This window comes from Atta colombica, unplaced genomic scaffold (assembly GCF_001594045.1).
Source record: "Atta colombica isolate Treedump-2 unplaced genomic scaffold, Acol1.0 scaffold33, whole genome shotgun sequence".
Classification (NCBI taxonomy): domain Eukaryota; kingdom Metazoa; phylum Arthropoda; class Insecta; order Hymenoptera; family Formicidae; genus Atta; species Atta colombica.
In genome coordinates this window covers 2,653,983-2,667,857 of record NW_017259437.1, presented here as the reverse complement: position 1 = coordinate 2,667,857, position 13,875 = coordinate 2,653,983, and the positions used below count along the sequence as shown (strand labels likewise).

The 13,875-nt window shown below is 30.8% G+C and overlaps 2 protein-coding genes across 10 annotated transcripts in view; one reads left to right on the top strand and one right to left on the bottom strand.

Annotated features, from left to right (window-relative positions):
* LOC108690545 overlaps positions 1 to 13,875 on the bottom strand; it is a 122,082-nt gene that overhangs the window by 90,417 nt on the left and 17,790 nt on the right. The gene's annotated exons all lie outside the window — the stretch shown is intronic.
* LOC108690544 overlaps positions 5,472 to 13,875 on the top strand; it is a 24,150-nt gene continuing 15,746 nt past the window's right edge. For all 6 annotated transcript variants that reach the window (XR_001931897.1, XM_018197891.1, XM_018197892.1 and 3 more), the window contains exons 1-2: positions 5,472 to 5,562; positions 9,788 to 10,456. The gene's annotated coding sequence lies outside the window, so the exon portion shown is untranslated. The remainder of the gene's footprint in view (positions 5,563 to 9,787; positions 10,457 to 13,875) is intronic.

Here is a 13,875-nt window from a genome sequence, read left to right as displayed (position 1 = left end):
ATATAATAAAAATATATTTAAATACTGAATATAAATTTAAAAAACTCATCGATTATGTATACTACTGCCATCTAATGCGAATGCAGGAGGATCGAATAAAAACTCGTTGCATTCCACATAATAGTAATAGTAACTCAGATTCAATTTGAAAAAAAATATCATTATCAGCAATTGTAAATGCAGAATATCATAGACCGAGAGTAGCTGTATCCGTATTTTTAGATAGGATTACTATGGACAGAGAGAAATCTCTCTGTTATGGATGTAGCATAGAATAGAACTAAATATATGTATGTAACAAAACGAAACAAAATCGAAAATAGTTGATATATTACCTGCAGTGGAAATATTCGTGGCAACATAGTTCAACGTGAACATGTTAGAGGCGCCAATAAACGGATCTCATCTACAATGAAACACGGTTTGTACACTCACTTTTAGGTTTTTCTCAATTATGTACACATAATTTGATACTAAAAAATGACGTAAGATAAATTTTAAATAGCAATATTTAACAAAAAATTTTTATATCACATAAAATTAGAAACGTCTTGTTTAAAAAAATAAAAAATTTATCTCAATGGTGCTTTAAATAATTTTAAAGATAAATTAAATAATTTTTAAAATCGATAGAGATTTAAAATCAATTCTTAAAATCAATCAAATTCTTAATTTTTAATCAATCCTAATTTTTAAAATCAATAGACGTTAAATTTTTATTGCATAATTTTATTATTATTTAAAGAATAGCATGTAATACGAATTTCATTCAACATCTACAAATTTATATCAAATAAAAACAAATAAAAGAAACAAAAATTTATAAAATCACATTAATTTGAAATATCAAATGATTGTTCTGGTAGTTTTTCGCTAATACTTTGAATCCTTATCATTTCACAATGTGTTTGATATAGAAACCACGTCATTGTTAAACAATCTCTATTGCGAGCGCAAATAAAAATCCAGCAAGAAGAAGTTAAACAGGATGTGAACTACCAATGATGTAACATATGTAGGTCAAATATTTTAGCAACAATTATCACATGCAGTAACGATCTTACGCTTGATCTCTTAAACGATCGTTAATAATGTTAAATGAAACAACCTAGGCATCAATAATGGGTTTGATGATTAGCAACAATTAGTTCATTGTTTCACGATCAAGTTAATCAATAAATTAAAAATAAAATATATATTTCAATAGTAGTTAGAAATAGTTAGAAGAGATCTAACTGACAATGAACAATACAAGATGATTTAGAATCATTTTCTCTTATTTCTCCAGCGCGATTTCTCAAAGTTTCATGGTATTTCAAAAACTTCAAATATTTTAAGAATATTTTACAATAATGATCAATTATCGATTTTTTTTAGAATTTTTTCTGCAATTCAAAACATTAAGAATAATGTATCGATCATTTCTGTGCATTCTAAGAGAGGTTTTTATTGTAAATAAAACAATGCAAATTGCAAAATATTGCGTGTTCTCTAAACTGAGTGAACAGAAACCTTGAGCCATAGTTATTTAATTTAGAATCAAGATCACGTTCATATTTTCATTAAACGTTATCACACAGAGTTTTGTTACTCGTCAGTTCACTTTGTTCTCGCTCGCGATCAGTTTATAGTCGATCCGCGCGCATTAATAAACGTAAAAGATTTGTGTACCAAACGCAAATGATTGCATACACATTGTGCACGCTTTTATATAACGATGTAACGAGCTTTAATAAGCTTTGAGCAGAGATAAGAGCTTTACTTAGTCATGAAAGCAAACAAAAATTTTTTAAATTTTCAAATATCGTCCTATTCGTATATAAATATTAGGATATTCGAATATACAATTATAATTGTTTATTTAAATATGTATCCTTAATAGAAGTTGTCTGTTTAAACAATAATGAGCAAATCGACCGATATGTGAATAATTTTCTATTGGAAAAATTGCTACTGGAAAAATTATGACAAAAAAATAAAAATTATCGTTCTACATTATTTTTTTCATTTTATAATACTTACTTTGCTTTCATAATATTCAAAATACGATTCTATTGAATGTTAACGTTTAATGATATCAAACAGTCGAATCTTCGTACATCTGAGCAATTACATAAGTTACAGACAAGCATAAATTTCAATTTGATGTCGAACGTGTTTGTTATTGAGAGAGATTCAAATATTTCTCTCTAATTAAATTTCGTTCATATTCGGAACATCCAATTGGAATTAGCATGAGATTATGGCCTCGTTTCTTTTTCAAATTCAAAGATTCCTTAGTTTCATTTTATTTTTTTAGTTTTTCATCAAATTTTTAGATATATTTTTATATAACTTTTACAATTGTATAATGATTCTTCCAATCAATTTATTCATCCTCAAAGACACGCAACACATACGTGAATAATGACTCTGAGGAAACACATACAAAGCTAATAGTATAGCTGATACTATTATCGGTATATATGAAGAACTCAACATTCGTGCGTGATAAAATAGGTTACGCCTTGACCTTATGAATATCAGATTTACTGTAAACTTATCAAAATATTATACTAAAAAGTACATATTTGTAAAAAGTATTTATCACCATGATCTAATGATTAGAATATCTATGTTACGATTTATTCATATCCAAGCAGACAATTTAAAAACCGTTTAACTGTAACGTTTAGATGTATACTATAAAAATGTTAAATCGACGGTATATACGTTTAAAACCATCGAAATGTTTCATAAAAACGGTATTTTAAACGATATTTTAGTTTAAAAAAACGTTTAATAAATGTTTTATAAAGGTTTTCATAATATTTATTAAATAGTTTTAAAAAGATATCGAATTTTAAATATTTATTTTTCAGTTTATACCTTTATTACACGATTTCTAGCGTTTATTAAACGTTACTAACTATGTTGTTTAAGTATCCATAAAGTTTGTACTTCTTGGATTATTAATACTTCATTAATAACTATGCTTATTTCGATTAAAGAAAAATCTACTTCAAAATTTTTGAAAAAATATTAAGCACTTCACTTGGATATAAGACATTCGTTGTTTTATCTCTAAAGTGTTTGCTTATATCACGTCATATATCTCATTGAGTATATACGCGTGATCATATTGGCGTATATAATTGTCATATGTTTGTAGAAATGACTTTGAGTGTTGTCAATTTGAAAACTCGTTTTGCACTAAGGAAATTCACGAACATTATGCGTTTAATCGCAAACAGTTTGCGTCTAATTGACTTCAAGGAAGGTATATGTACATGATATGCTTAAATTGACTGCATAGCTACGAAAGAATCGCTCTTAAGCGCAGATAGCGACTATACTAATAATTACACGATAAAAATCATTGTAGACACAACACCTATCATTTAACATAAACATATCAAGATTCTGTTCATTGCGTTCAAGTTTTGATTTTTATATTTCCTTAAAATATATTTTAATCAAGCGTCTTCTCAACATAAAAATATCATATTATTTATTTATTTTATTTATTTATTTGATATAAATTTATGTCAATAAAAGACCAAAGAGATTAAGTTCAAATATTCGTACTTACATTTTTTTATCTTTAAAATTTTTATATGCTAGACTAAAAAAATAAAACTACAATTCACAAAATTAAAATAAAATCTTAACTACACTGAGAAAAAAATGCTGTTGATTCAAGTAAAATCTATGGACTGTCATAAGTAATTAACATAAGTAATTAATTCATGTATTCATTTTTATTGACATGAAAGTGATTATTGAAATAATAATTCATTCTTTTATGTCAATAAAAATATATATGAATTAATTACTTATGTTAGTGACAGCTCGTAATATAAACTTTAATTGAATCAACAGCATATCTCTCTCTCTCTCTCTCTCTCTCTCTCTCTCTCTCTCTCTCTCTCTCTCTCTCTCTCTCTTAGCATAATAATATTTCAAACCTAGTATGAATTGATATTATTAAATGATAATTTATTTTATTCTTGTACTAAACTTTTCTATTTTAGTATACTAAACCCAAAATAAAAAGACATTGTCTTATTATAATTTTTCCGTTTTTCCAGCTTATAATTATAATTTGTAATACGAATAAAGCTTTTAATTTTTTGAATGAACACAAAACCAATTAGACAGAGTTTTCATGAAGAAAACAAAATCCGACGAGATAGCTGGCTACTAATTCTCGAATAAAAGACATTTATCTGCTTTAGAAGTAATTGTACTTATCTCAAATCTCGTTCGTCCTAGCATGGAAGGTTATTCTAAATTACGCGTAACAACGATCACATGGAACGAATGTAACAGGTCGACAACCCTCGTATTTACTCCTATTATCAGGAATTTTATTCGACGCGACATTAAATGATAAAACAATTACGCAATAATTTAACATAAGGAACAAAATCTTTCTAAGTTATTAATTTTATACGAGAGAGTTGACCATCTGTATTTCTCCCTGGAACAAGACGGTGGAAAGTGTCGCCTCCCTCCATACTGGCAAAACCCGACCTTCTGATACTCTGCTAACGAGTCGGATGTGTTTAGGGCCAATTTGTCTATTATCTCGTTGTCAGTTTTATTTATTACACTTCTAACGACTCTTACAACGCGGCATATATGTGTGACTTCCATCAGTCTGAGATTCCTCGGTGCAAGTTAATTAACTTTGATTTCTCGTGATCATTCTAAAGTCGTCGTATGTACACGTACTTTGCGTGACTGACTCTTGAAAATCAACGTACTCCTTGCTCATGTGATTTATTTGGTCAATTAAAATTTAGCTAAAGTGTATTACCTACAAGATGTATTATAAGTTTCTAAATATTAATAAACTGCAATACTGTTACACTATCTTTCTCTTTCCTCTTAAATAATTTTAATAATTTTTCTCACAATTTCATTATAAGAATCTCCTCGCAAAATTGTTACCAAAATAATTTCCGCTCCTTTAACGAAGTTTTTCTACAAGTTTGGAGTTGAAACTTGAATCGAAAGAAGCACGAATTGAATGAGTTTGCGGTACCCTCGATTGATACGCAACTGGATATGTGGGTGGAGGAAAAGCATTGGTAGCATGACCGGAGTACGGGCAGAGTGAAGCTAATGTGCCAGTCGTGAGCGCGATTCCGTCGCGCCACGTACTTAAGAAATCGTGTACGTTGAAGAAGCGACCAAACGGAAGGAACGGAACGGAAAAAAGCGATAAGAGAGAGGGAGCCCTGAAAAAGAAGAGAGGATCCTGTCTCGTCGAGGGATCGTCGGGGCGCATTCAATCTGTCCACGTTCGCTGTCGGGAACGCGACCGGAAGACCGATTTTCCCCACGGAAAAACTATTTCTTTCTATTTCCGACAAGAACAGAAACTTCCTTCTGATCGAAGTAAAAGGCACGTCTTCCGCGATTGTATAAATTTCGAAAAGAGCAATCGTTCAAGCAATCGTTTCGCGACTTCGAATTTACTTATTGTGAATATCGCGAATGAGGCAGAATCTCTGTGGCGATTTTGAGTGAGTGACTTTGGAACAAATTTTTACTTTCAAGAAGATAAAATTGTCGGTAAGAATAAATGTAATTAGTTAATAATTTCAATGCAAAGTGTCGCAATATATACTTGCTATTCTATTTTATTTTTCCAATTTATATAAATTTAAAATTATATCGAAAAATCTCACGTTTATACGAGAATGCGATCACGTGTTTGTCGATCTTAATGAGGAAGTATACATATATATATGCCAATTCGTAAGAGGAAAAATATTCCTGGCACATTCAGGTTAATCTCATATCTTTCAACTTAATAAGAGACGACCTTAATTGCTGATAACCCTAAATGCTGGTAAAGCGTGACAAATAATTTTTACAATTTAGAATTTAGGATTATAATTTAAATTTTTCACGAACATCTTCGAACGATGAAAATAAGAAAAATCTAGAAAATATTTATACACGATTTGAGATAAATCGAAGTAATGATTTCAATTAAAGCGACTTTTAAAACATTTTAATTAATTCTTCTAATAAAAAGTTGAAATTCACGAAAAAATATGAGGAAATTTACCAACAGAAATATAGAAATTTGTAATTTAATTTGATTAAAAAACAACTCGCTTTAAATAATATTACTGTAACATTTGTGCCGACAAAACTTAGTTCATGCGCTTCTTCTGTGGTGCTAATTGTTGCGCTCTTCGTATTATCATAGGATCTGGTTTTAACTGCTCACCTTTATTTATCTTGCATAAATTTCAAATGCTCGATCGTAATGCACAAGTGATGACGCTTTGATAACGACGTACTTCGATGATGATATCTGCGAAGACAGTTAGTACCAAACATGAAGTCTATCTTTTCAATGACATATTCAAGAAATCGCTCAAGAGTTTGTTCAATAAACTATACATCCATTGTCGATCTTGCCGTTGTCGAATTATCATTACATGTTTGACGGTCTGAGCATTTTTTTTTTAATTTAACAATATTAATTTAGAAACTTCAAACTTTAATAAAATCGTTTTGACAGAAACTTAATATTTGCAAAAAATGCAAAAATATTAAATTTAATAAAGTTTTTACTCAAATAAGAAAAGATTCTGGTACAGTCAGAAAAATTATATTAAATTTAACACATTTCATGTAACTGAAACAGTCCACTGAAATTTTTGTCTTAATTTAACACAAGATGAATATGTTAGAAAATGACATAAAAAATTAACACAAAAATATAACACATTGACATTGACATAATTTTTTAAGCAATTTATATGAAAACATATTTTTTCAGTAAAATTAATATTTGTATGTTAAATTAACACATTTACATTTTATCTTAGAATTTTACGTTTTAAAATACATTATTTTTATATTATTCGTTCACTTATTCATCAATTTTATTTTGACATTAATAAATTAAATGTAAATTTAGCACGAAATATTTAAATAATGATATCATGTAATGATATTATGTTAAATACACTCACAAATATGTTAAAAAATCAATTCAAAATTTTAACAAGGACTTGAGTGGACTAATTTTAACACAAATACAAAATAATTCTTACTACGCAAAAGTGCAAAACACTATACGTTATTAATTTCAATACATTATATAAAACTTAATGAGACAAAAAGAATAATATTAGCAATTTTCTGCAAATTACTGTAGGGGTCGGCGGAAAAATTAACGGAGTCTATTGAGATTTGAACTCGATCTTTCGTTTACAAATCGAGCACTCAAGAATAACACTATTCTTTGGACCGCTTTCAATTTGACTCGTATAATATTTTTTATTTAGTACAATATTTGAAATGTAGAATCATGTAGAAAAGAAATTGGAATCAGGTACTGAAGGAATCATTTAAAGTTATAGTGAATCATTATTTTTCAGTAAAAATCGAAAAATTTGTAAATCATCATATAAACTGTAAATAGAGTGAAAATACCAATTTTGATCTTTTTTCGTTCTTCTTATCGTAATCCTAAGAAAAAAATGATTTTTCATTCAATTTATGGGGATTTACAGATTTTTCGATTTTCACTAAAAAATAACGATTCACCATAATACTTTGAATGATTTTCTCAACATATAATTCCTTTTCTATGTGATTCTACATTCCAAATACTAAATAGAAAACACTACATAACCCAAATTGGAGGCGGCCCAAAGAATAATGTTACTCTTCAGTGTGTTACAACGCTTCACAATTGTCATTACTTATTCTGGTCGTCTATATATATATTTAAATGATTCTCTTTATTTTCCTACCATTACTTTCTTTATTTGAACGGTTTTTCATTTAATCATTTCCATATAATACAGTGAAAGATTAATTGGATAATTTTCTAAAAAGATATTTTAAAGATGCTTAAAAAATCATTTTAGGCAGCTAGTCACGTGTCTGAGTCATCAACCTTATCTTCATTGACTAATCAATTCCTTCCACGCTTTTCGTGTAGCTTATTCCGCAGATACACAACTAACTTCCTCCATGCAAATCGTCACTTTTATCCGAACAACGGCGTCGCATGCCACGACGACGTCTTTCCCATATAAAAGTCCGAGAACGATATACTCTACACGTGGTATGAGTCACTTGTTGTATTACGTGCGTGACTAGTACAACTAGATTCTTTTCAACAAGAGTCTATAGATCGACATTCTCCATCTTTAGAAGACCTAACTATATTGTCCTTACATATATTATCTAACATATAGTGATAGTCATTACTTTCTTCATCATGATACATTTTTATTAAAACATTGAAGCAAAAAATTGAACGTACAAGCCCTTTGCTAATTTCTTATCGCAAAGCAATAAAAACTTGATATTTTTCCGACCCATTCGCGCGAAATATTTTTATACTTTTTACAAAATATTACTCCGAATCAAAAACGCAACCGCTGTGATGACCCAGTCGTCGTTTTGCTCGATATATCGATTTTCCAACAACTAGAAAGAGAAAGAGAGAGAAAGAAAGAAAGAGGAGCGGCCTCGGTAAACACACTAGGCCGCGAATATCAAGGGTTGCAAAACGAGAAGTATAGGTCATCAACGAAGATAATCCTACATCTCTAAGTGAATTAATCTTTATAGTGTACAGTGGATTCGAATGAAAAAGTCGGAGATTTTCGAGCTCGATTTAGAAATGCACATCTGGACAAAATAAGAGTCACCTCGCTGCTCTCAGAATACAATACCGGTGATATGCCTTCAATAATAGAAATATTGTACAATTGTAATATGATGATATTGATAATAACTCGTTGCAAGCTGTGTACACGGCCCGTTACACGTCGTTTATAAATGTACACCCGTATGCTATTATTTGCTTCATAATACACACCCTATCGATTCGACTCAACAACCCCTTTCTCACATCGGGAAGCTTGCCTCGAGACCACTCTGTGAAAACTTATGATACCGATCACTGGAAGGCTTTCGTAAAAACTATCTTTAAAAAATTTCTATTTACTGTTATCAGAAGAATCGTACCTACTCTATGGAAAAGTTTATCTAAAACCTACTGATAAAAATAAATAAGTGCTAATATGATGTTTATCTAAAATCTACTGATAAAAATAAATAAACGTAATATGCAAAGTAATATACAATATAGAAATAAGACCAACAACGAGCAAATTCAAAATGTAAGATATCAAATAATTTAATATGACAATTTCTACTAATAAAAATGATACATAGTGAAAAACATTTTGTATTTGTCTTAAAAATGGTTTACTCAAGTCCTTGTTAAAATTTTGTTAAATTTTTAATGTATCTGAGTGTTAATTTAACATAATGTAATTATTTGCATATTTTATGTTAACTTAATATTCTATATTTCTTAGTATCAAAATAACATAATTTATAAGTAAACAAATAACATAAAAATAATGTATTTTAAAATGTAAATTTTAAAATAAATGAACATATAATACGCGTCAATTTAACATAAATGTTAATTTTGAATAATTTTATTTAAATTAATCAAAATTTGACCTTTAAGACCCATAAAATGTAATACAAATTTTCCAACTGTGTAAAAGTACTGACGATGATTGATAAGAGAATTAAAGAGTACGGTACTTTTACCATTTTTGTTAGTAAATTTTAATGAATTATTTGACACTTAAAACATTTTAAATTTTGCTTATTGTTGATTTTATTTTTACATATTACTGCTGATAAAAATTTTTCAGTTGTCAATATCATCAGAAATAAATGTTGAAAAATCACAAGAACAGTATCCTATTTCGCTAATGTAGTATCACTTCGATTTCAGGATATTTATTCAGAAAATCATATTCGCTTCTAGAAGAGATCTCTGTAGAAACATCCCCTTTGAGAAAAATTCAAGGAGCGACTAGAAAAAAAAAAAAAACGTTTCGCGGAAAAGAACAGTCGATATCGATCGGTGGATGATCAACGACCGAAGAGAGCTCGTATGACCGCGGGATTCGCAGACGCGAAAAGGGAAAAGGGAACGAGTGGTTGTACGACGGAAGGCTAGTCGTCGTATGGGGAGGAAAAGAGCGAAGAAACGTTAGAGTGTGGCGCGCGAGACGAGATCGCAATGAAAGTCAATAAACCGTGATGAGTAACGGAGAGTATAGTGGTCGGAGTGGCATTAATAAATTAGTGTCTACTTGCTGCTACAAGCAACAGCAGCGGCAGCAGCAGTAACAGGAGTTCGGAGGAGGAAGAGGACAAAGAGGAGGTGGTGGAGGAGGAGGAGGAGTATGTGTGTGCATGATATGTGTGCCGGTGTACGTGCGTGCGAATACTTGTATCGACCGTGTAGATGCGGGGATTTGGCCAGTGTGTCAGTGTGAAAGAAGACAATTGACTCGCAGCCGCCGTCCGTCGGCTCGGCGGGGGGCTTCTGACGTCACATCCTGCCCCGCGGCCTGTACGAGAGTCGCGATCTCATCTGGACCATCGGTGAACGAAGGTACGCAGATTCGTGTGTTCGCACGGCGCAAAGCGCGCTAGAGTTTAAATAGCTTGGGTAAATGGATACCACTTGAAGTTGGGATCACAGATAGTGAGATAATGACACCTCGGGATCATCTTAATAAGAAATCACATTTTAGAGAAAAATGCATCAATATGTCTCCAGTTAGCGACATTATAATCCTTTTATATATGCAGCTGTCAAAAAGATAAAGTAAAGATAATCAACTATGATTAATGCTAGTTTAGCGCAATGATAAATCTCAAAATTGAATAATTTGAATGATTATATCTGTAGATTGAATGAAATTTAATTAAAAATTATTTAATTAAAAATTACAATCGGAGTCATATTTATAACTATATATCGCATCTACCTCTAAACAAATGTATACAGTAAAATAATTATAACTAAACATTTGAATGAGTAATCGAAAATAAATGATCAAACAAACATCATGTGTTAAGTAAACCGTACATATTGCGTTTGTCAACGATCAATATATATAATGATATTAATAACATTAATAGACAAGATTGCCATAGTGACGTTGATTCTAACAACACAATATCTATATTTGAAGTTCGTGGAATAACTTGTTTTAATATACATTTCAATAAAGATCTAGAGAAAAGTTAGCCAAAATGAACTATAAAATGAGAAATATTGAAATCGAATCTATCGAAATGCTTTATCGTTCCTCCAGCAATTAAATATTCAAAATTTTTAATGCAAATGAAAAATTACTATCAATATTATTTCTGATATATTATATTTAATAAAATCAATATTATTAACCGCATAGAATTTGGATCATGTATTCTTTAGGGATAATGTTTGACAAGTCATGTAAATAGAAAATAGATTAATTCTTTCTAGTGAAAAATAGTTTAATTTTTATTTGTCTTGTATAATAAATCAATTAAAATTAATTTTTTATTTGATTAGATTAAATTGTTGATTTGTTATAAGATAAATATTTTTTTAATATTTCATTGCATTCCGCGTAACAGAATATATGTTTGTGAAAAGAGAATATACCGCAATAAATTAATGTCGCGCATTAATCTTGGACATTGACACTTTGAAGTAAGTATTACTATATTTTGCACAAATGACTGTAAAAACTGTGCGTGATCGAAAACGTCCGTATCAGATACAACGAATCGGCGACGTCTTCATGAGTACGAGATTTCTCGTCGTGGCATGAAATTTCAGATGACGTATGATAGTTCTTCTAATTAACTAGGGCGTTACGCGAAGCGCATACAGACACTGTGAAACAGAAAGAGAATGAGAGAAACTCGACATTGATCATTACGATGAGGATGTTACGATCAAGATATATGACGATTAAAACACAATCTCTTTCCTGATCTCGCAATTGTCATGTGCAGCGTAACGGTAAGACTTTCCTATGATCCTCGTTATTCGTCAAGGTCAATGCATGCGTCTCGCTTCGACGAACGTCGAAGTTCGAGTCGGAGAAGCGCTATTTACTGACTCGATAAATTGCGACGACAAAGGCAATTTCGTGACGGACGTAACGGTGCGCGAGCAGAACGAAGAGCGTTCGCCGTTCACCAAGGTGCGCGAGTACACATTTCCGAAGAGTAGTCCCATTAGAAGCAAATCCAACAGGAAGTGCAAGGTTTAGCGATTATTCCATGCCGGACGAGCGCGACGCGTGTCGTCTCTCTTTCCCAGATCAAATCCAATTGACCCCGTGGAAGATATAATTACTAGAGTTTACGATACTCGAGAGTGTTCGAAGAAACGGACGATGTCTGTGATCAGATTACACATTATAACGTATTATGTCGTAAGGTAATGCTTTATTTCGTCTCACGAATGCTAATACGCTTTATTATTAAAAGATATATCGGTTCGATGTATCATATTGCACACACCAAGGGTCCAGTTCGTGACGTAATGGTGCACTTTGACTCCTATAATAAACACTGTGGGTTAGATTTAAATAGAAGATATTTCTCGGGAGAAGAAAAATGAAAGATTGTATCAAAACGGTAGCGGCAGTTTAACCGGTCGTCGGATATACTGTTCGTTGCATCATTCATATCGGAGTCCCTCCCTATCTAATACCTGCGTCGCGACGCGAGGGGAAGTCGTAAATTCAAAAGCGGCAACTGCAATCGTAAAATTGCATCTGCCTGGCTCGTGTTGAGGTAGTCTTAACTGAGACGCACCGGAAGAACGAACAGTTTTAAGCGCTTTATGGAAGAGAACGTGGGTGTCCACGTGGCCTGAATCGTAAAAGCGCTCTTAAGCGCGCGAGGTGAGCTCTCGAGCATGAAAACGCGTCAGACTTGACTCTAATTGGTCCGTGCCGCTTCCGACTTAATCGATTGTATCGCATTTTAAGCAAGGAAAACGCTGCAACAAAATGAACAGTTTTATATATACAGAAAAGATTATTCTTAAACCAACCATAATATGATACATAAGCAAAAATATTGTAATCTTTCTTCAAAGATTTTAATTTGATTAAATTTGTGTTTACGCAAGTATTATTTTACACTCGCTTCAAGACTTACTCGATCAAAAATCCTACATCAATACAAATTTAATCAACTCAAGACTAAAATCTTTGAAACAAGATTACAATATCGTTGCTTGTATATGAGCCATAACTATAAATTATGATTGATTTAAAAATAGTCTTTTTTTTTTGTGTAAAAATAGTCTTCTTTTTACTTTCGTAAGAAAGGAAAAGAAGTGCACGGAAAGAATGGTATTATTAAAATATCTAAAACTTTAATTAGATACGAATCTGAAAATAATTTTGTTAGACCATCAAAGTAATAGGAATCTCGAGCATACTGAACAATGCTACGAAAAATTTTGACATTTTTGCAACAAATTTGAGCGTTCTACATAATTATTTTGATAATCCAACAAAATTATTTTCAGATCTGTATCTAACTAAGTTTTTAGATATTTCAACAAAACCATTCTTTCCATGTATACATTAAAAACTATCATTGTTCTTAAGTTCAATAAGTTGCAAATTTACTAATTTAGTTAGACCGATCTATCAAGTTACAACAATTAGAGGTAACTCGTGATTTATTAACGGAATATAATTAGAGTATTGTTAATAAATATGCGCGTGTCGCTTATAATTAAATATCTGAATAACTATTTAATAGAGATATGTGAATCAAGGTTTTTTTTGACACCGAATAGAATCATAAACTGAATTTCTTTTCTTTATTTGAATCCAAATCAAACTGAATTGACAAAATTTTATTCTAATCGAATTGAACTCGAATCGAATGGTTAAAAGATAATGTAATGTTTAATTAACAACATTAAATTATTGTTAAATTTTGATATACAAACAATAAAAAAGATTTTTACATAAAAAAATAATTAATTATATGTTTTACTTAGTG